The following is a 15,848-nucleotide window of genomic DNA, read 5'->3' as shown; positions in this document are numbered from 1 at the left end:
TTCCCCTAATCCTAATGGAACCAGTGGCACTTTAGGAACATGGAAACACACTTGCAAACATCGCATGTCTAGGTCAAACTCATATGACCTTGCAGACCAGTGTTCCAGTGTTTGGGGTTTTAAATGAACAATTCTTCTCCCCTCCCTTCCACCAAGACAAGAAAGCAAACAGGAACTCTGTACTTAGGCGTCAAGGTACTGGAAGGCCCCACAGCCGAGAGGGCTGGCAAGGTGGCTGCGGATTCTCAGGTGGGGACATAGAGGTTGGTGTCCACCTGCTTGGGAGAGACAGGTGAACAGGAGGGGAAGCCCCACAGGTCTGAGAGTGCCGACATGGGCCCCAGTCGGTGGTAGGTAAAGACCCCTGGGCCCCAGGGGGTGATGGGTAGAGGCCTCTGGGCCCCAGGGGCTTGTGGGTAGAGGCTCCTGGGCTCCAGGAACACTCAGGCCTATGCTTGGAGAGCAGGGACACACAAACTTGAAGGGTCTTGGGACATCCTTCTGTAGCTGGCCCACGCAGCCATAGGAGCAGGATCTCTGAGATGAGGGGACCACAGAAGTGATCATGGATGTGGTGCTGGGGCAGTCTGGGGGCATGGAAACCCATAGAGGGCTACAGGGGTGAACCCCAAAATGCTGGGCAGACCTAGGACCCCACAATAAGAGTCCACAACATCCTGAATAACAAGCCTGAAAAATGTTTTTTCCCTCTATCCCAGCCATCCTACTTTGGGAACACGTGCAAAGCAAAAGAGACATGGTGATTTACGACATTTCAATACATCGCAGCAAGTCATGGCATACTGAGAAGTGTAAAATGTTTTTGTATGATTTTTGTTGATGTGGGGGAAAACCACAATGTGATATTAAGTGATCAACATGGCACACTCTGGACTACAAAGCATGATGCCAGTGATGGGCTTAGAAAAGAAGGCTGGAAAAAAATGCCACCTGAGCCTCCCGGTATTCCAGAAACTCTGCTTGGCCTCAGTTGTAAGGGATGTGGGGGTTATAGTCTGTATTTGCTAAACTTTCTACAGTGAATTACGTTTATAATTGGAAAACAGGATGTTGAAACTCTTTCTGTTTCTATCATCACCGTCAATGTCATCAAAACGTATAACTTGTAATAACTGACTTTCCATTACTAAGGAACCTTGATGTTCATGACTGAATTTATACACAAGGACTTCAGTGTGGACCAGGCGGAGGTGCGGAACCACAGGATATCATATGCTGAGCACCCCAAATCACCCTGGATCCCATGACATTGGATTTGAACCTTTAGGGGGATTAACCAAGGCGCTTTATAAAGAAAACATGCTGGCCGGGCACAGTGGCTCATGCCTATAATCCCAGCACTTTGGGAGGTGGGAGTTTAAGACCAGCCTGGCCAACATGGAGAAACTCCATCTCTATATTAAAAAAAAAAAAAAAAAATTAGCCAGTCATGCTGGTGCACATCTGTAATCCCAGCTACTCAGAAGGCTGAGGCAGGAGACTCACTTGAACCCGGAGGTGGAGGTTGCAGTGAGCTGAGATCATGCCACTGCACTTCAGCCTGGGTGACACAGTATGACTCTGTCTCAAAAAAAAAAAAAAAAGGTGGAGGAAACATGCTTTCAGTTTCCGTTAGTGATTTACATCGTTTAAATCAGAGTGTTACTGAAATGTGAGCAGCATAAACTATTCCTGTGGTATGTCAACAATCATAAAGCCAAAGTTTATAAATTCACTGCAATGAAAATGAAAACGAACCAAAAAACCTAGTTCGAATTCCAGCTCTGCCACTGCTGCTTGGTGACCTTCTGCACACGGTTAATCCTCCCTCAGCCTGTTTCTCTCTGGGTCAAATGCCATATTAATGAGAGTACTGACGTGTCCTTTTTGAAGGTTAAATGATATGATGTTTGGTGGACTCATTATGCATCACTGTTCTGCAGAACCTCAAATGCTGGACGCCAGGAGAGGGAGGATTTCTCAGCCTGTCCATTCAGAGCGAGGCTGAATCGCCGTGCTGAGCCAGATAAAGCCTTCGCATAATTCTGAGGATTGTTTAATCTTTAATCAAAATGAAACTATGTGTCCCAAGGGAAGTTCAAGCCGCTTTCCTTCTTCGACCTCGTGTTTAGGTTGTCCTACTTTGGCATGGTTTGGAATCCACAGTTTTAGCCTCTTTCCTCTTTGTACAGAAGTTCCCATAGAGGTTGCAAATTGTTGTTATTCAAGTAATGTCTGAAGGGGAAATTGGAGGAATGAGAGGAAGTAAGGCAAATTACTTGGTATACATCTTATGAGGAGCTTCCTTGTGGAGCTAAGACATGGCTGTCGTCGTAGCTGTGAAGTCTGGGGAAGATCACTGACCGCTGTTGCCTTGCTGAGGCCACCAAGCTCAGGCGAGTAGCCTGTCTTTACCCTCATGCCCCAGGCTCATGCCTCCAGCCGAGATCACAAGGTCCTGCTCAGTGCCACTAAATTTACTGAGCGTAAATTTTGTGCAATTTTTGCTCTGTTTTATGAAAGAAACAACACAACAGAACTCATGGGACAGAAGGGATTTCCAGCATTTAAAAGAAAATAGCTTACAAATCCATGCATCTATAACAAATAAAGATTAGAAGAACATTGGGAAAAAATAGAGAAAAAGATATGGGTTAAGGAATTCAAAAAGAGTGAAAAAACAGAAAAAGCTAAAAAAAAATATGGAAAGAACACCTGCCTTTTGGACTTTGGGGACTTAAAAATGTGTTTCAGACCAGTTCCTTGGTTTGATATTGACACAAACTTGTAAATTTAGTCCAACAGAAATTATCTTCATGATCTCCATCTCTGCGATGTAGGGAGATAAAGTCATTTGACCAAAGTCAACCCACTCACTGACTCACGTGCACACAAAATGCCATCAGGAGAGACCTGAAGCCGGGCGTCTCAACTTCCAATCTGCTTTACTACGACAAGGAGCTGGCTTGCAAGGAAAGAGAGAAAAGAGTTTCTGAAAGTCCCTGGGGGCTGTGCCTGAGCCTGTACAAGTTTATAATCTCTGGCTGGCAGGGACGTACAGGTTAATGCTGTATTATAGATTTCTTCCCTGGCTTATCAAAATCCTTGGGTCCTCCTAAATAAGCACATGCTAATTTATACACCAAAGCTTCCTCTGCCGCATCTGCTCTGCATCAGCTCCTTGCAGTGTGCCCAGAGATTTGCTTTAAAGCCACAGATCAGCAATTTCATTGTGTATACATTCATTTATTTGCTCAACAAATATTTATTGGGTTCCTAACATATGCCAGACACTGTGCTAGTTCCCTGGTATATAATGAGGCAACAAGACAGATTCACTCCTCATTGTGGTTTAGGGGGATTGGGAGTGCTGTCATGCACAGAAACTCTGCAAGTTGGTTGTGGGAGGGCCCTTTCTGAGCCAGCTTCTCTCCTTGCTGTTGCTCCTGTCGCCCTGCCATGGCAGGGATCTCCACCCAGCCTCTTGGACTCTCCTGCACGGGGCCCATTGAATCCTGCCTTCCTGTAGTAAGTTACGGTAGCTTGCTAATGGGGCGACTCCCTTGCCTCTTGTGTGTGGACACTGCAGTGGGTGTTTGCACCAGGAAGTTAGCAACAGTCCCCTCTTTGCTCCTGCATCCGAATTCAGGAGCTCTTCAGCTCTCCAGCCAGGCGATTGGAAGAGACTGAGTCCCCCACACCATCCCCTAAAAGAAATGATGTCCTGCCAGGGATTTTAGCTCGAGCACCTAAAAGCTGTCATCGTCGTCTTCTTCTTCTTTTTTTTGAGACAGAATCTTGCTCTGTTGCCAGGCTGGAGTGCAGTGGTGCAATCTCGGCTCACTGCAAACCCCACCTCCCAGGTTCAAGTGATTCTCCTGCCTTAGCCTCTGGAGTAGATGGGACTACAGGTACGCGGCACCACGCCCAACTAGTTTTTTTGTATTTAGTAGAGATTGGGTTTCACCGTGTTGACCAGGATGGTCTCGATCCCCTGACCTCGTGATCCACCCGCCTTGGCCTCCCACAGTGCTGGGATTACAGGTGTGAGCCACTGCGCCAGCCCAAAAGCTGTCTTTTTATCTCACATCTGCCAAATCCCAAATGAGGATCACGGTGCTCCTAGTTCACTGAGCCTCTTCCTTTTCTCCATTAGTAGAGCAATGTGGAATGTAGGGGTAGAGAGGAGTTGAAGGTTGCGGATTTACGACACGTTAGGCTTGCACTTCCCAGGTTAAATGCTGACCTTTGTATTTGTGATGTGGTACTCATTGGTGGGGAGACAATGGGATCATAGAGCATACAAGGACATGGAGACAGACGGCGTCCTCTCCCTCAGCCCCTCTGAGACATCCAGTGCTGTGTGAGGTGAGGAGTCACAGCTCGACAACCTGAGATAAATCCTTTTGCTCTTCAGAGCTAAGTAAGAGTGTGTAGGCAAGAATTTCTCTTTAAGAACAGTTGGGGCTCACTGGTGCCAGGATGACTGTTTAGGGTTAGAAGAGAAAATAAATGTGACTATTTGTGCTATTCACTGGAGCTGCAAAACTTCTGTTTTTCATGCAAAAACTTTAATAAATCCCTTCCACGTGTCAGACACTATGCTAGGTGCCAGGAATGCAAAGAATAATAAGATATAAACCTCTTCCTTGGGGTCTTACGATCCAGCTTAGATTCTGGGAAAGGCATTCGTGATGGAAAAATAAGTAAATATTTAAAGAGTTTTTCAGTAAAATTGCTATAAAGCTACTTAGAAAAGCAGATGTCCTTGCTGGGACAAATGAGTGATTACGTATCTGGGAAACTGTAAAGGATGCATTTGGAGCCCACTGGAGTGTGGTGAGCCTGTGAGCTGGGGGGCAGCCTGGACCTCATGATTTCCAGAAGCAGAGTTTCCCCTTTTAGGTAGTATCAGGGAGTCAGAGAGCAAGCGGGGGAGTGTCATTAGGAAGGAGGATGGTGTCAGCGACCGCGTGACCCTTCCAGAGTCAGACTTCCAGAGCTTGTAGGGGAAGAATTTAGAGGCAAAGCTGTTTCCATTTTTTGTGTGTGTGATTCCACATTACTCTTGGTGAGCAGGGATTGAAGAAAGCTCTGGTGAATAGAAAGCAGTTGAGGCCGGGCACCGTGGCTCATGCTTGTAATCCTAGCACTTTGGGAGGTCAAGGCTGGCAGATTGCCTGAGCTCGGGAGTTCGAGACCAGCCTGGGCAACACTATGAAACCTCGTCTCCACTAAAATACAAAAAATTAGCCGGGCATAGAGATGTGTGCCTGTAGTCTCAGCTATTCAGGAGGCTGAGGCAGGAGAATAGCTTGAACCTGGGAGGCAGAGGTTGCAGTGAGCTGAGATCGCACCACTGCACTCCAGCCTGGGCAACAGAGCAAGTCTCCATCTCCAAAAAAAATAAAGCAAGTTGGCTAATTTCCCTTTCTTGGAAATCTGAGTGGCAAATCACAAAGGGTGTGAGTAAAAAGAAATGAGCATTTTTTTTTTTTTAAATCAAAGAAAGTTTAAAACAGTGTTGCTCTTGTTCATTTCATAATACAAAAGCTGTCATCATACTTCGTATGAGTAAGTACAGATGTAAAGCCATTGACATTCAGTTAGAGGGCAACAGAGAGCAGATTTTTGGGTTAGTTAAAATTAGATTTGGTCACCCATAACAGAAAACCACAAAGCAACCAGTTGCTTAGGCAAGGTAGAGGTTCACTTCTCTGTCACGTAACTGTAATACTGGCTGGCAAGGGTGTCCTTATAAATCCATGCTCTGATCTTTTCACGCTGACATTTTCAGTGCATGGATGGCTTTTGTTTCCAAGACCACCCCAAGGTCCAAAATAACTGCCTTTCAAGAAATCTGTGCCTTTCAAGAAAACTTTCTGGAAGATTCTTACTTCGCATTTTTATTTACATTGTATGGACCCCAGCTTAGTCACATGGCCATGCCAAGCTGCCAGGAAATGTAATGTTTAGTGTCCAGGTGAAAAGAGAAGTTTGGTCTTTAAGAAGCGGGGAATGGATGGATATTAGGTAATATATGACAGTCTCTACTGCAAGGTTATTTTTTTCTTTTCTCCCTTGTCCTTCTATCTTTAGAGTCTAGGCCTCTTGTCTTTCCCTCTAACTTCCAATCCCACCCCGTTCATGGGAGAAATAACTTAAAACAGCTTTCTTTTTTTTAGCTTGGGGCCTCTCCTGCCGGATTGGGCTTTTGGAGGCAGCTTTCTAATTGACTAGATAGATATATAGAGAGAGACAGAGAAAGATTAGATAGATAGATATATAGATAGAGATTGATTGATTGATTGAAAGGAATATCCAATATTGCCCATGAGATCCTGGAGGCTGAGAAACTTCATAATTTTTCATCTACAACCTAGAGACTCAAGAGAGCCCATGGTGTAATTCATTCCAGGTCTGAAGGCCTAAGAAGCTGGGAAACCGATGGTGTAAATCCCAGTCTAAAGTAAGGAGAAGAGGAGATGAGGTGTCTCAGCTCAAGCAGTGAGGCAGAAAAAAGGAGGCAAATTCCTCCTTCCTCTGCCTTTTTGTTCTATTCAGGTCCTCCATGGATTGAATGGGGCCCACCCACACTGGGGAGGTCCATCTGCTTTACTCAGTTCATCCAAAGGCTAATCTCATCTGGAAACATTCTTACAGACACACCCAGAAACAGTGCTTAATCTGGGCACCCCACAGCCTAGTCAAGTGGACACATGAAATTAACCATCACACCCCGCCCATGAAAGTCACATGCCCTCAACAGAGCATGTCCTAGACATTCAGATGTGTGTGGAGATTTAACAAACCCCTCCGAAGCACACACTGTGTCCTAAGCACTACACAAGGCACTTCTGTGTCCCTTGTTCTCCCCTTGTTCTCAGGGATATATTGTGAGAGAATCTGGCTCACCAGATACAATACTACTCTAGACAGGCTGTGTCTTATTCATCTTTTTACTTCGCACGTTGGGGCCACTTACGAAGGCAGATATCAGGAACTCTCACGCATCCTCCTTCTTGCTCTTTTTCTCTCGCTCCATTCTTTCTCCTCCTTAGAAGCAGAGGAAAATGGAACTGAAGTGGTCCTGATAAAGCATTTCAATTTTCCAACCTGGTCTTAATATTTTTGTGCAGGTTTTGGTATCTCTCAGCAGTAACCAGAGCCCAACACAAACCTGCAAATAGACAAAGTTAGTCTTTATTTCCCTTGGGGTTTCCCCTGCTGCCCTCTCTTTCCTGGTGCAAGGGGCTGACTAAGTGTTGGGATGTGTGTTGAGATTTTGCTGAACAGAGCCTTTTTTTTTTTTTTTTTTTTTTTGAGACGGGCTCCCGCTCTGTCGCCCAGGCTGGAGTGCACTGCTGTAATTTTGGCTCACTGCAACCTCTGCCTCCCGGGTTCAAGCTATTCTCCTGCCTCAGCCTACCATGTAGCTGAGATTACAGGTGCATGCCACTACACCCAGCTAATTTTTGTATTTTAGTAGAGATAGGGTTTCACCATGTTGGCCAGGCTGGTCTCAAACTCCTGACCTCAAGTGATCCACCTGCCTCGGCATCCCAAAGTGCTGGGATTACAGGCATGAGCCACCGTGCCCGACCTGAGCAGTCTTTGTTTTCTCTGCTGTCTCCTTATGCCTGGCTCATAGTGAACATGCCTGGGTCAGAGGTCAGGGACGCCAACTTCGCCAAAAGCAAAGGTGTATATAAAGCTATTTCATATGGTACACCAAGTGGAGCTTATGAACTAAGGCCTCTTAGCCTCTCCTCTCCCTGAGATCCAGTCTTGTGAGAAGTAGAAATCTAATTTTACTTGGATTACTACCATGATAACATTTCTCTGCCTTAAACTATTCAAGCTTCAGGCAAGATAGTGTTGCCGACACTTTTCCCTATAACTCTCCCAAAATTACATCCAAGTGAGTGAATAATTTTCACTGCTTTATTTTTTTCAAAATTTTGAATCTCCCACAAGAATACTTAGAAATAGTTGTGTGGTAGGCCCTCCTTACTACAAGCAATAACAGTACATACCTAAGTAAGAACAAAAGATATAAAAGAAAAAATAAAGAGGGAAAGACAGGCAATTATGAGGCTATCTGTGTAGATTTAGCTCACCATTTTTGTTAACAGGTCTATATATTAAATTGAGCCTCTACCAAAAAAATATGGACATGTATTTTTTTTTAACTTATAATGTGGAGAGTAAAAATTGCAGAAATGATTAACTCTTCAAATGATCTATGTACTAATAATTTTGAGTTGTTTTCTAACACATAGAATGTATAGTAGCCCGAAGACCATAGAGAAGAATTTTCTAATGCCCACAGTTGAAAGTTCTTAAAGCCAAAGTGTTGCTTCAAAATGGCCTTTCCTATTTAACCTGAAAGGTTGGGTGGAATAGCAAAGCCTTCAGAAAGATTTCTGTGTTCAGTTTCCCTTTGAGGTTGTCAAACCCTCCCAACTCTACCCCATCCCGCCAAATCCCCGTGTGACTTTAGGGTTTATTCTATCTTGGTCCTGTGATGCCACAGGCCCTTCTGCCACAAGGCAAAACCTCCACTCCCATAGAAAGAGACGCCTTGGTGAGGTGGATCCAACCCAGAAGTGGGGAGTCAGGAAATTTGAATTCTAACACCTGCTAATTACCTATACCCTTATGCCCAAGGTGTCTATAAAATGAGGAAGCTGGACAGATGACCTCTCAGGTCCTTCCTAGCTCAGGATTCAGATTCTACTTTCTCCTATCTGAGATTCTGCAACAAGAAGTTTCCATCTTTGCCTTAACATAAATGCCCATGAAGGGATAGCATATTAATACATTTTTAGGGGTTTATATTTTAGTGTGAATTGTTTTAAGAATTGTGATCAAGCTGTAAAACCGTAATTTCAGTCTCATCACTGCTAATATAGGTAAGTTTACAAAGAATCGCTGATTGTGTGTTGTTTTTCTTTTAATCTTTTACCAAGTGACGATTCTCCTCACACTGTTGCTTGGACGGCTTGCATGGCTCTCTGCAGCCTAATTGCTTCAGAAACAGTGAAGTATAATTACCAGCTCTTCCATGTTTTCTCTGATTTTAGGCTTCGTTCCTGGGTAGATTGATTTCAAAGTACACCTTTGAAGATTAATCTCTTCTACTGAGCCACAGTTAGGAAACAAGATTATGGCAATGGCAGCCAAAGCAACAGCTGTTTTTTGTTTTTTTAGAAAAAGATTCACAAGTTGCTGCACACTGTACTTTTTAATGGAAAAATCTCTGCATTTGAGCTCTTGTTATATTTTCTGTGGTATCTTGAAAATTCTCTTGAACGTGAGCCATCTGGATTTTTCTGCAGCCCTCTCAAGTTTCAAAATAGTGATACTTAGAACGTGTTTTGCAGGGTTTCCATCGGTCAAGGGCATGCAGTTCTGAAGGTCTCGTGCTGTGAGGCTGGACAGGACTGCTGGCCGTCTGCCGTGAGACTTGGATTGTTTGCCTTTTTAACTCACAGCCCTGGAAACGCTGTTGGTGTCCTCCTCAGCTTCACTGGTTTTCTGAGCATCTGCCCCTTTGCCTACTTAAAGTTCTGAGTCCCGGCTAGTGTAGCCTTTAGGAGTTCCCAATTTCTTGCTTCACAGGTTACTAAAAATGAATGTATCGGCTGAGTGTCGCTCACCTCAAGAGACCAAAACATAATCCTAGGGCAGGATGTCTGGAAAGGAAGTCTCACCCATCTTGCAGCATAATACAGGCTAGCAAGTATTGGCTTTGGAATTAAACTTAAATCCTTTCATTGCTAAATGGCTTTGGGAAGGTCGCATTCTCTAGTTGCACTTCAGTTTTATCTTTTGTAAAATATTCATGTGAATATCTACCTTGCTGGTTTGTTGTGATGCTTAGAGATTGTGTCTAAAATGCAATATATATATATATTTAAAGCAACCTTTAAAAATTGCCCCTCTGTTGTCAGATACTTTAGTTGTTTTTGGTGACTCCCAATTATAAATATAAATATAAACCGTCTTATGAGAGAGGTTCTTCTATGCAAAGGCGCCCGGGTCACCTAAGCTCTGACAGGACAGGATCTTAGGTGACCCGGGCGCCTTTGCATAGAAGAACCTCAGGGCCCCTCAGAACATCTCTGTCTACAGTAACCAGCAGCGCATTTCTCCTTTGGTTACAGTGTGCAGGAATGAGGGGAGAGACTGGGAAACATATTAGGGGACATTCCAGTGGCATGAGAGGTGTAAGTCCAGAGTCTTTTCATGCAACACGAAACCTCCATGCTGCGGCTTTTGTTCAGTGGCTGACGTCCACTCTCTCTGCTATCTGTGCTCTGGCATTTTTCCATTGCAGAACAAGGACATGACTTTAACAGCAAATCAGACCATAAACCTCTTATTTCATGCTAGCCTGTGTCTTTTTATTGGTCTTAGTGTCCCTGTTTGTAGTTGTGCAGACTTGTCATCTATCCCTTTAAAGGGACTTTTGGAAGACATGTGATCCAGCACACAGCTGCGTCAGTCCCGTGAGAGGTGAATAAAATCGACGGGGTGATAGTTGAGGAAGATCCAGGATGGTAGGTATGCAGTGACCTTTGAGCAAACAAACAAACAGCACAAAACAAAACCCAGCACCTATTAACTCCAGGGAAAACAAAAAGCTGTGTAGGGAAGGAAAAGTAATCATAGCTTACTACTCACGGCAGCAACAAATGGCATTTACACAGACACAAAAGGTAAACACCAAATCTAAACAAAATTATGATATAACTACATTGGGAAGACAAGGAACCAGGGAACCAGGGTGTGTGCGTGTGTGTGTGTGTGTGTGCGCGGTGAGAGAAGCAGAGAGGGTGAGAGAGAATATTATATACTAAATTTCTAAAGTTAGAAACCAACACAGCAAAACCGGAAAAATAAAAAAGCAACAGTATAAACATTTTACTAGAAATGTAAAACTAATTCCAAAAGAAATAGGTGAAAAGAATGGAAAGTAGTTGCTTCCAGGGAGTAGGATGTTCTAAATTGTTTGCCTGTATAATTTTAATAAAAATTAAAATGACAGGAAAAAAGCAACCAAGGAAGAAATATCAATTATAATACTTCTCAAGTAAATGTCCTTTTAAAAATGAAATTCTTCCTTTAAAAATGAAGTTGCACTTTACTTATGTGACATGAATTTCATTTCTCTGTAAAACAATGACTCTCAGTAGGAAAAGGCTTCCTAACCCTAAAAATAACGCAACTAAGTCAAGATTTAATAATAAACTGTGATACACACTGATAGCTTTCATTTCTTCATTAATTTACATACAAAAAAAATCCATTTAAATGGCTTCTTGATTTGTATCTGTGCAGTCTCAGCCACAACGAAGACATAAAGGATGGGGTGTTCTCTCCAGCACCACATATACTAGAATTGTAAAGATTCAGGGAAGATTAACATGATGACTGTGCAAGGATGACTTGCAAATTTGTGATGCATTCCATGTTTTAGTAACTCAGAAAGAGAAAGTCAGATACTGCATGTTCTCATTGAAGAATAGGTACACATGGACAGATGGTGTGGAAAAATAGGTGCTGGAGACTCCAAAAGGTGGGAAGATGGGATGGGTGTGAGGGATGAGAATTAACCCACCAGGTGCAATGTACACTTTTCAGGGGATGGTGACACTAAAAGCACAGACTTCCCCACTATGCAATCTATCCGTGCAGCTAAAATGCATTTGTATTCCCTAAATCCAGGATGTACCACCAGCATTTCCACCATCCCAAGTTCCTTTCACACTGTCTCCAGTGGTGCCCGTCCCCAGTCCCGGACAGCCCTTGCTCACTTGCTGTTCCTTTAGATTCGATTTGCGTTTTCTGGAGTTTCACAGACATGAGCTGGAATGTGTAGGAGGGACTCCTTTGTGTCGGGATTCTCTCTAATGCATCTGAGTTTCATTCCTGTTCCTGCATGTGTGTGCTGTTCCTTTTATTACCGATTCGTAACCTATTGGGTGCATTTGCCGTAATTTGTTTATCTAGGATAGAATGCTTTGGCAAACCTTTGGATAGCTTTTTTTTTTTTTTTTAATTCCTTAAGTCTTTAAGAGCTCTTCCCCCTACCAGGCAAACTCTGTCCATGGTCAATTATCAGAAGGGAGCAGGTAACTTGTCAGTGGAGTCCGCTTCTGCCTGGTAACCCAGCTTGGTTGCTTAGCAACAAACAGAACTGTATTAGTTTAGTGGATTCTGAACAAAAAGGTAATCATCTTTTATCCCCAGATAGACAGGAGATGATGTTATTCTAAGTGAAGTGGGGGAAACATAAAAGCCATAAAAATGGTAAGAAAACACATCTTGTAAATAGACACGATGATACCTTCCATAATCACACCAAGTGTGCTATGAAGACCCCAAAATCCCCAGTTAGACAAAATACCATGGTGTTAGGCGCTGCTGTGCAAAATATTTTAAAATTTGCAAATAACTGGTACCAGACATTAATAACTCATGACTGAAATAAAGAGAAACAGGTTAACCTTTATTGGCATGAATTCTGCAAAGGATCCATCTAAGATGAGGAAGAAACCTCGGCCCCTCTCCATGCCCCTCAGAACAGAAGACAAGAACTCCAGGAGATGTTCTTCCTTTCGCCAAATTGAGTAACTGTTTTCCAGAGTAAATGTGATTGACTGATGTTCGTTCGCTGGATTCCTTAATCTCAAAAAGAATGGCATCCATTTTGCAGGCAATGTTGCTGACAAAAGTTTTTTTTTTGTTTTGTTTTTTTAACTTCCTTGGGAGTTTTGCCAACTTGCGACGGCCGCTTCCTTCTCGTTATCAGCACCTCCCTCCCAGCACCCAACAATATCAACTAGCAGAAATAGCTCTGCTAAGAATCACAGATTTAATAAGTAGACTATCCTTCAGCCATGGAACGCAAAGTGTTTAATAATCAGAGATCGGGCTCACTTAGGTTTACAGGGTTGAAAGGGAGACAAAAACCCTTCACCATCACTTCTCAGCTATTCCTGGAGCGGTTCCCCACTTCCTTCCTGATGACAGATTTCTTGGTTTAAATCATGCCCCCAGGGAATGGGTGTGAAGCCGTGGTCCTGCAGTTCGCTGTCAGTGCCTGGGTAGCTGGTTAAAGACAGCTTTGCTGTTTCACTTATTGGAGGGGCAAAGTTGACTGCCAAATAATTGGGTTGAGACTCTCCTGACTACCCTCTACTTTTCTTGGGATTGTAAGGCTCACTTCTCCCCATAAACGTATTCAATTGCAGCCTTCCAGAGGAAAGAGATAGAGGAACACATCTTTCAGAGCTGCTGTTTTTTTGTTTGTTTGTTTGTTTAAATTTTCAGACTACTTAAAAATGTTCTGGTCTTTTCTGGTTTTGAATTATAAAAGACACACACTTGTCCTCTGCATTGTGTGTGTGAGAGAGAGCACACCCGGACAGAGGAACAGGAAGGCAGAGTCTGCAAAAGAGCTTGCAAAACCAAAACACATCCTGGGGCCCCACGCAGTCAGTGAAAATCTTGCTGCTACACAGCGCTGGCAAATGCAGCTGCCACTGTAGAGCCGCGGTGTAAAAACTTTGAGCTACTAAGTGCTTGCAGCATTGCGCTCTCTGCTTGCGACATTTGTGGTGGTGGTTTCTGCTTGGGAGAGATTTATCAGTTCAAAGAATAGACTCGATGGAAAAGTGCCGTTTTGCACATAAACAGACTGTGGTTCACAACCGTCACATTGACGGCAGTTTACTGAAATTAATTCTCCTTTGAGTTAAAAGACTTAAGGCTCCCAAAGAATAAATCCATGTCTAATATTTTTTAAACATACAAAAGAAGAGCTAAATCACTTACTGCTTAATTTACTTAGTGTTTCTGAGGGATAATAAAAAATAGCTAAAAGCTTTGGACCAGAGAAATGTTTCGTTGTTGTTGTTTTAATTCGGATTTGGGGCCAGCAGCAACGCCGAGGTTTTGCTTGGATTCCATCTCATCCCTTCTTTCTCTGAGTTTTGTTTTCTTTTTTCCTCTCTGCTATAAATTTCTGGTGAAACAGCAAGAAACTACAGTGATAAGAAAAAGTAAGAAACAGCTCCGTGTAGCAGTAATGATGGAAGCTAAAAAATCACTGCACAGCTGAGACGTGCCAATTATAACACAGAGAAATACGATGCCATGACATTTGTCGAGCCTGTTGATTGCCAAATCGAGGTGGAAAATATTTGTCGAGCATCTCCTGTGTGTAAGGCATCCTAGACACCCATTCGTGGACCTCAAGACATTGCTAGTAGAGAAAATGTATTTTGAACGGCAATTCTCAAAAAACTTTGAGGATCCTCCAAGGAGAGCTATTTGAGTCAGAGGCTCCTAGGGAACGAACAGGGAGTGAATGAGATGCGTGGGGAGTGGCTCAGGTGTCCTGAGTGGTCAGGCCAGGGCCTGGAGGTGACACAGGGCAGGAGAGCCAACCTTTTCAGACCAGTCACTAGAAACGTTTCCATAATGGTTTTGAGGATTGACGGCCATGCTGGGAGGGGACTAGATGGGCCCTGGCTCTGCCGTCATGGAGTGTCTGGTCTGGGATGTGGACTAACCGTAGATATTGTTCACGATGGTTATGAAGACAGAGATTGGAGGTTGAGGAAAGAGCATGGAGGTATAATAAATGGCTGCAAGTCGAGAACGACATGGGAATGGAGCAGGCGGTACGCAGGGGAGTGCTGGGACTGCACCCTGCCCGTCCAGAGGGGAGTTGAGCAGTGAGTGGGTAAGGGGCTGATGAAGCCCGGCCAGAATGTCCTTGTTCACGGGGGCTGGGCCCTGACCGGGTGGAGTGAAAGCCAATGACTGCCATGTGCCGGAAGCTTTAGCCTGGGCCAAGCCTGCCTACGGTGGTCAGACATTTCCAAAGCATTTTCTGTGGGCTGCACTGGACCGGCTTCAAGTCTCTGCAACCCTGACTACCCCGGGGGCCAAGATACCTTTCAGTGGAATCTGAGGCCTGAGACAGAAAGTGGTTTCTTGAGTGCACAGAAACAGCAGCTTTGTCGCTGCCTACTAGATGCCAGTGCCACCCCCCTTCCCCCAAGCTGTGAAAGCCCAAATTATCTCCAGACATTGCCTGCCATCTCCCAGGGAGGCAAAATCGCCCCTGGTTAGAAACCACTGCTGTGGTGTGTCTGTAAACGTGGTGGTGTTGGTCCCCACTCTGTGTGACAGGTGTCCCCAAGGCCAGGATGAAGCTGCTGAGGCCAGGCTGACCTAAGGCTGGTGTGAAAAAGAAGCTTGAGTCTGGTGTCACACAGGACTGAAGTCCAAAGAACAGACTTTTTGTCCTGGTCCTGATGGCCATGGGAAAAAAATCACTGAATCCGTCTCACCATGGCGTTCCTCGTGTCTATTGGATGGAGATCACCTTTATTTTATTGATTGTTTGTAGAGATGGGGTCTTGCTCTGTTACCTAGGCTGGTCTCAAACTTCTAGCCTCAAGTGATCCTCCTCCTCAGCCTCCTAAAGTGCTGGGATTACAGGTGTGAGCCACAGAGCCTGCCTGAATTGAGATCAGTGTTAATTCTCACATCCTACTGTGAAGGTAAGATGGCCTTGTCCTGCAGTTCTCTGTCTGAAGGCACCAGACAGGAGAAAAGGCAGTCAAGTCCCTGGGACTGTCATCACCAGCTGGCTGGAGACCCAGAGTATGAGCCCAGAAGGAAGGAATAACAGCAGATGCTGGAAAGTGAGCCAGTGAGCGGGGCTCTGAATGTCAGTGCTTCCTGCCCTCTCTCCTTCTCTTCTTCCTCTTCATCCCCTTTCCTTCCCTTTCCCTCTTCTTTCATTCATTAAGTGGTGAGACAAC

General features: G+C 44.3%; 1 non-coding gene across 1 annotated transcript; it reads left to right on the top strand.

Annotated features, from left to right (window-relative positions):
• The first annotated feature begins 11,377 nt into the window (after window positions 1-11,377).
• LOC135271592 (U6 spliceosomal RNA) lies at window positions 11,378-11,484 on the top strand. Its single transcript, XR_010339719.1, has one exon. It is a non-coding gene; the product is annotated as a U6 spliceosomal RNA (small nuclear RNA).
• The last annotated feature ends 4,364 nt before the right edge of the window (window positions 11,485-15,848 follow it).

Source organism: Aotus nancymaae, unplaced genomic scaffold (genome assembly GCF_030222135.1).
Source record: "Aotus nancymaae isolate 86718 unplaced genomic scaffold, 86718_ANA_hifiasm-v0.15.2.pri h1tg000083l, whole genome shotgun sequence".
NCBI classification, from domain to species: Eukaryota; Metazoa; Chordata; class Mammalia; order Primates; family Aotidae; genus Aotus; species Aotus nancymaae.
Note: the sequence above shows the minus strand (reverse complement) of the source record. Positions and strands in the feature narration are given on the sequence as shown.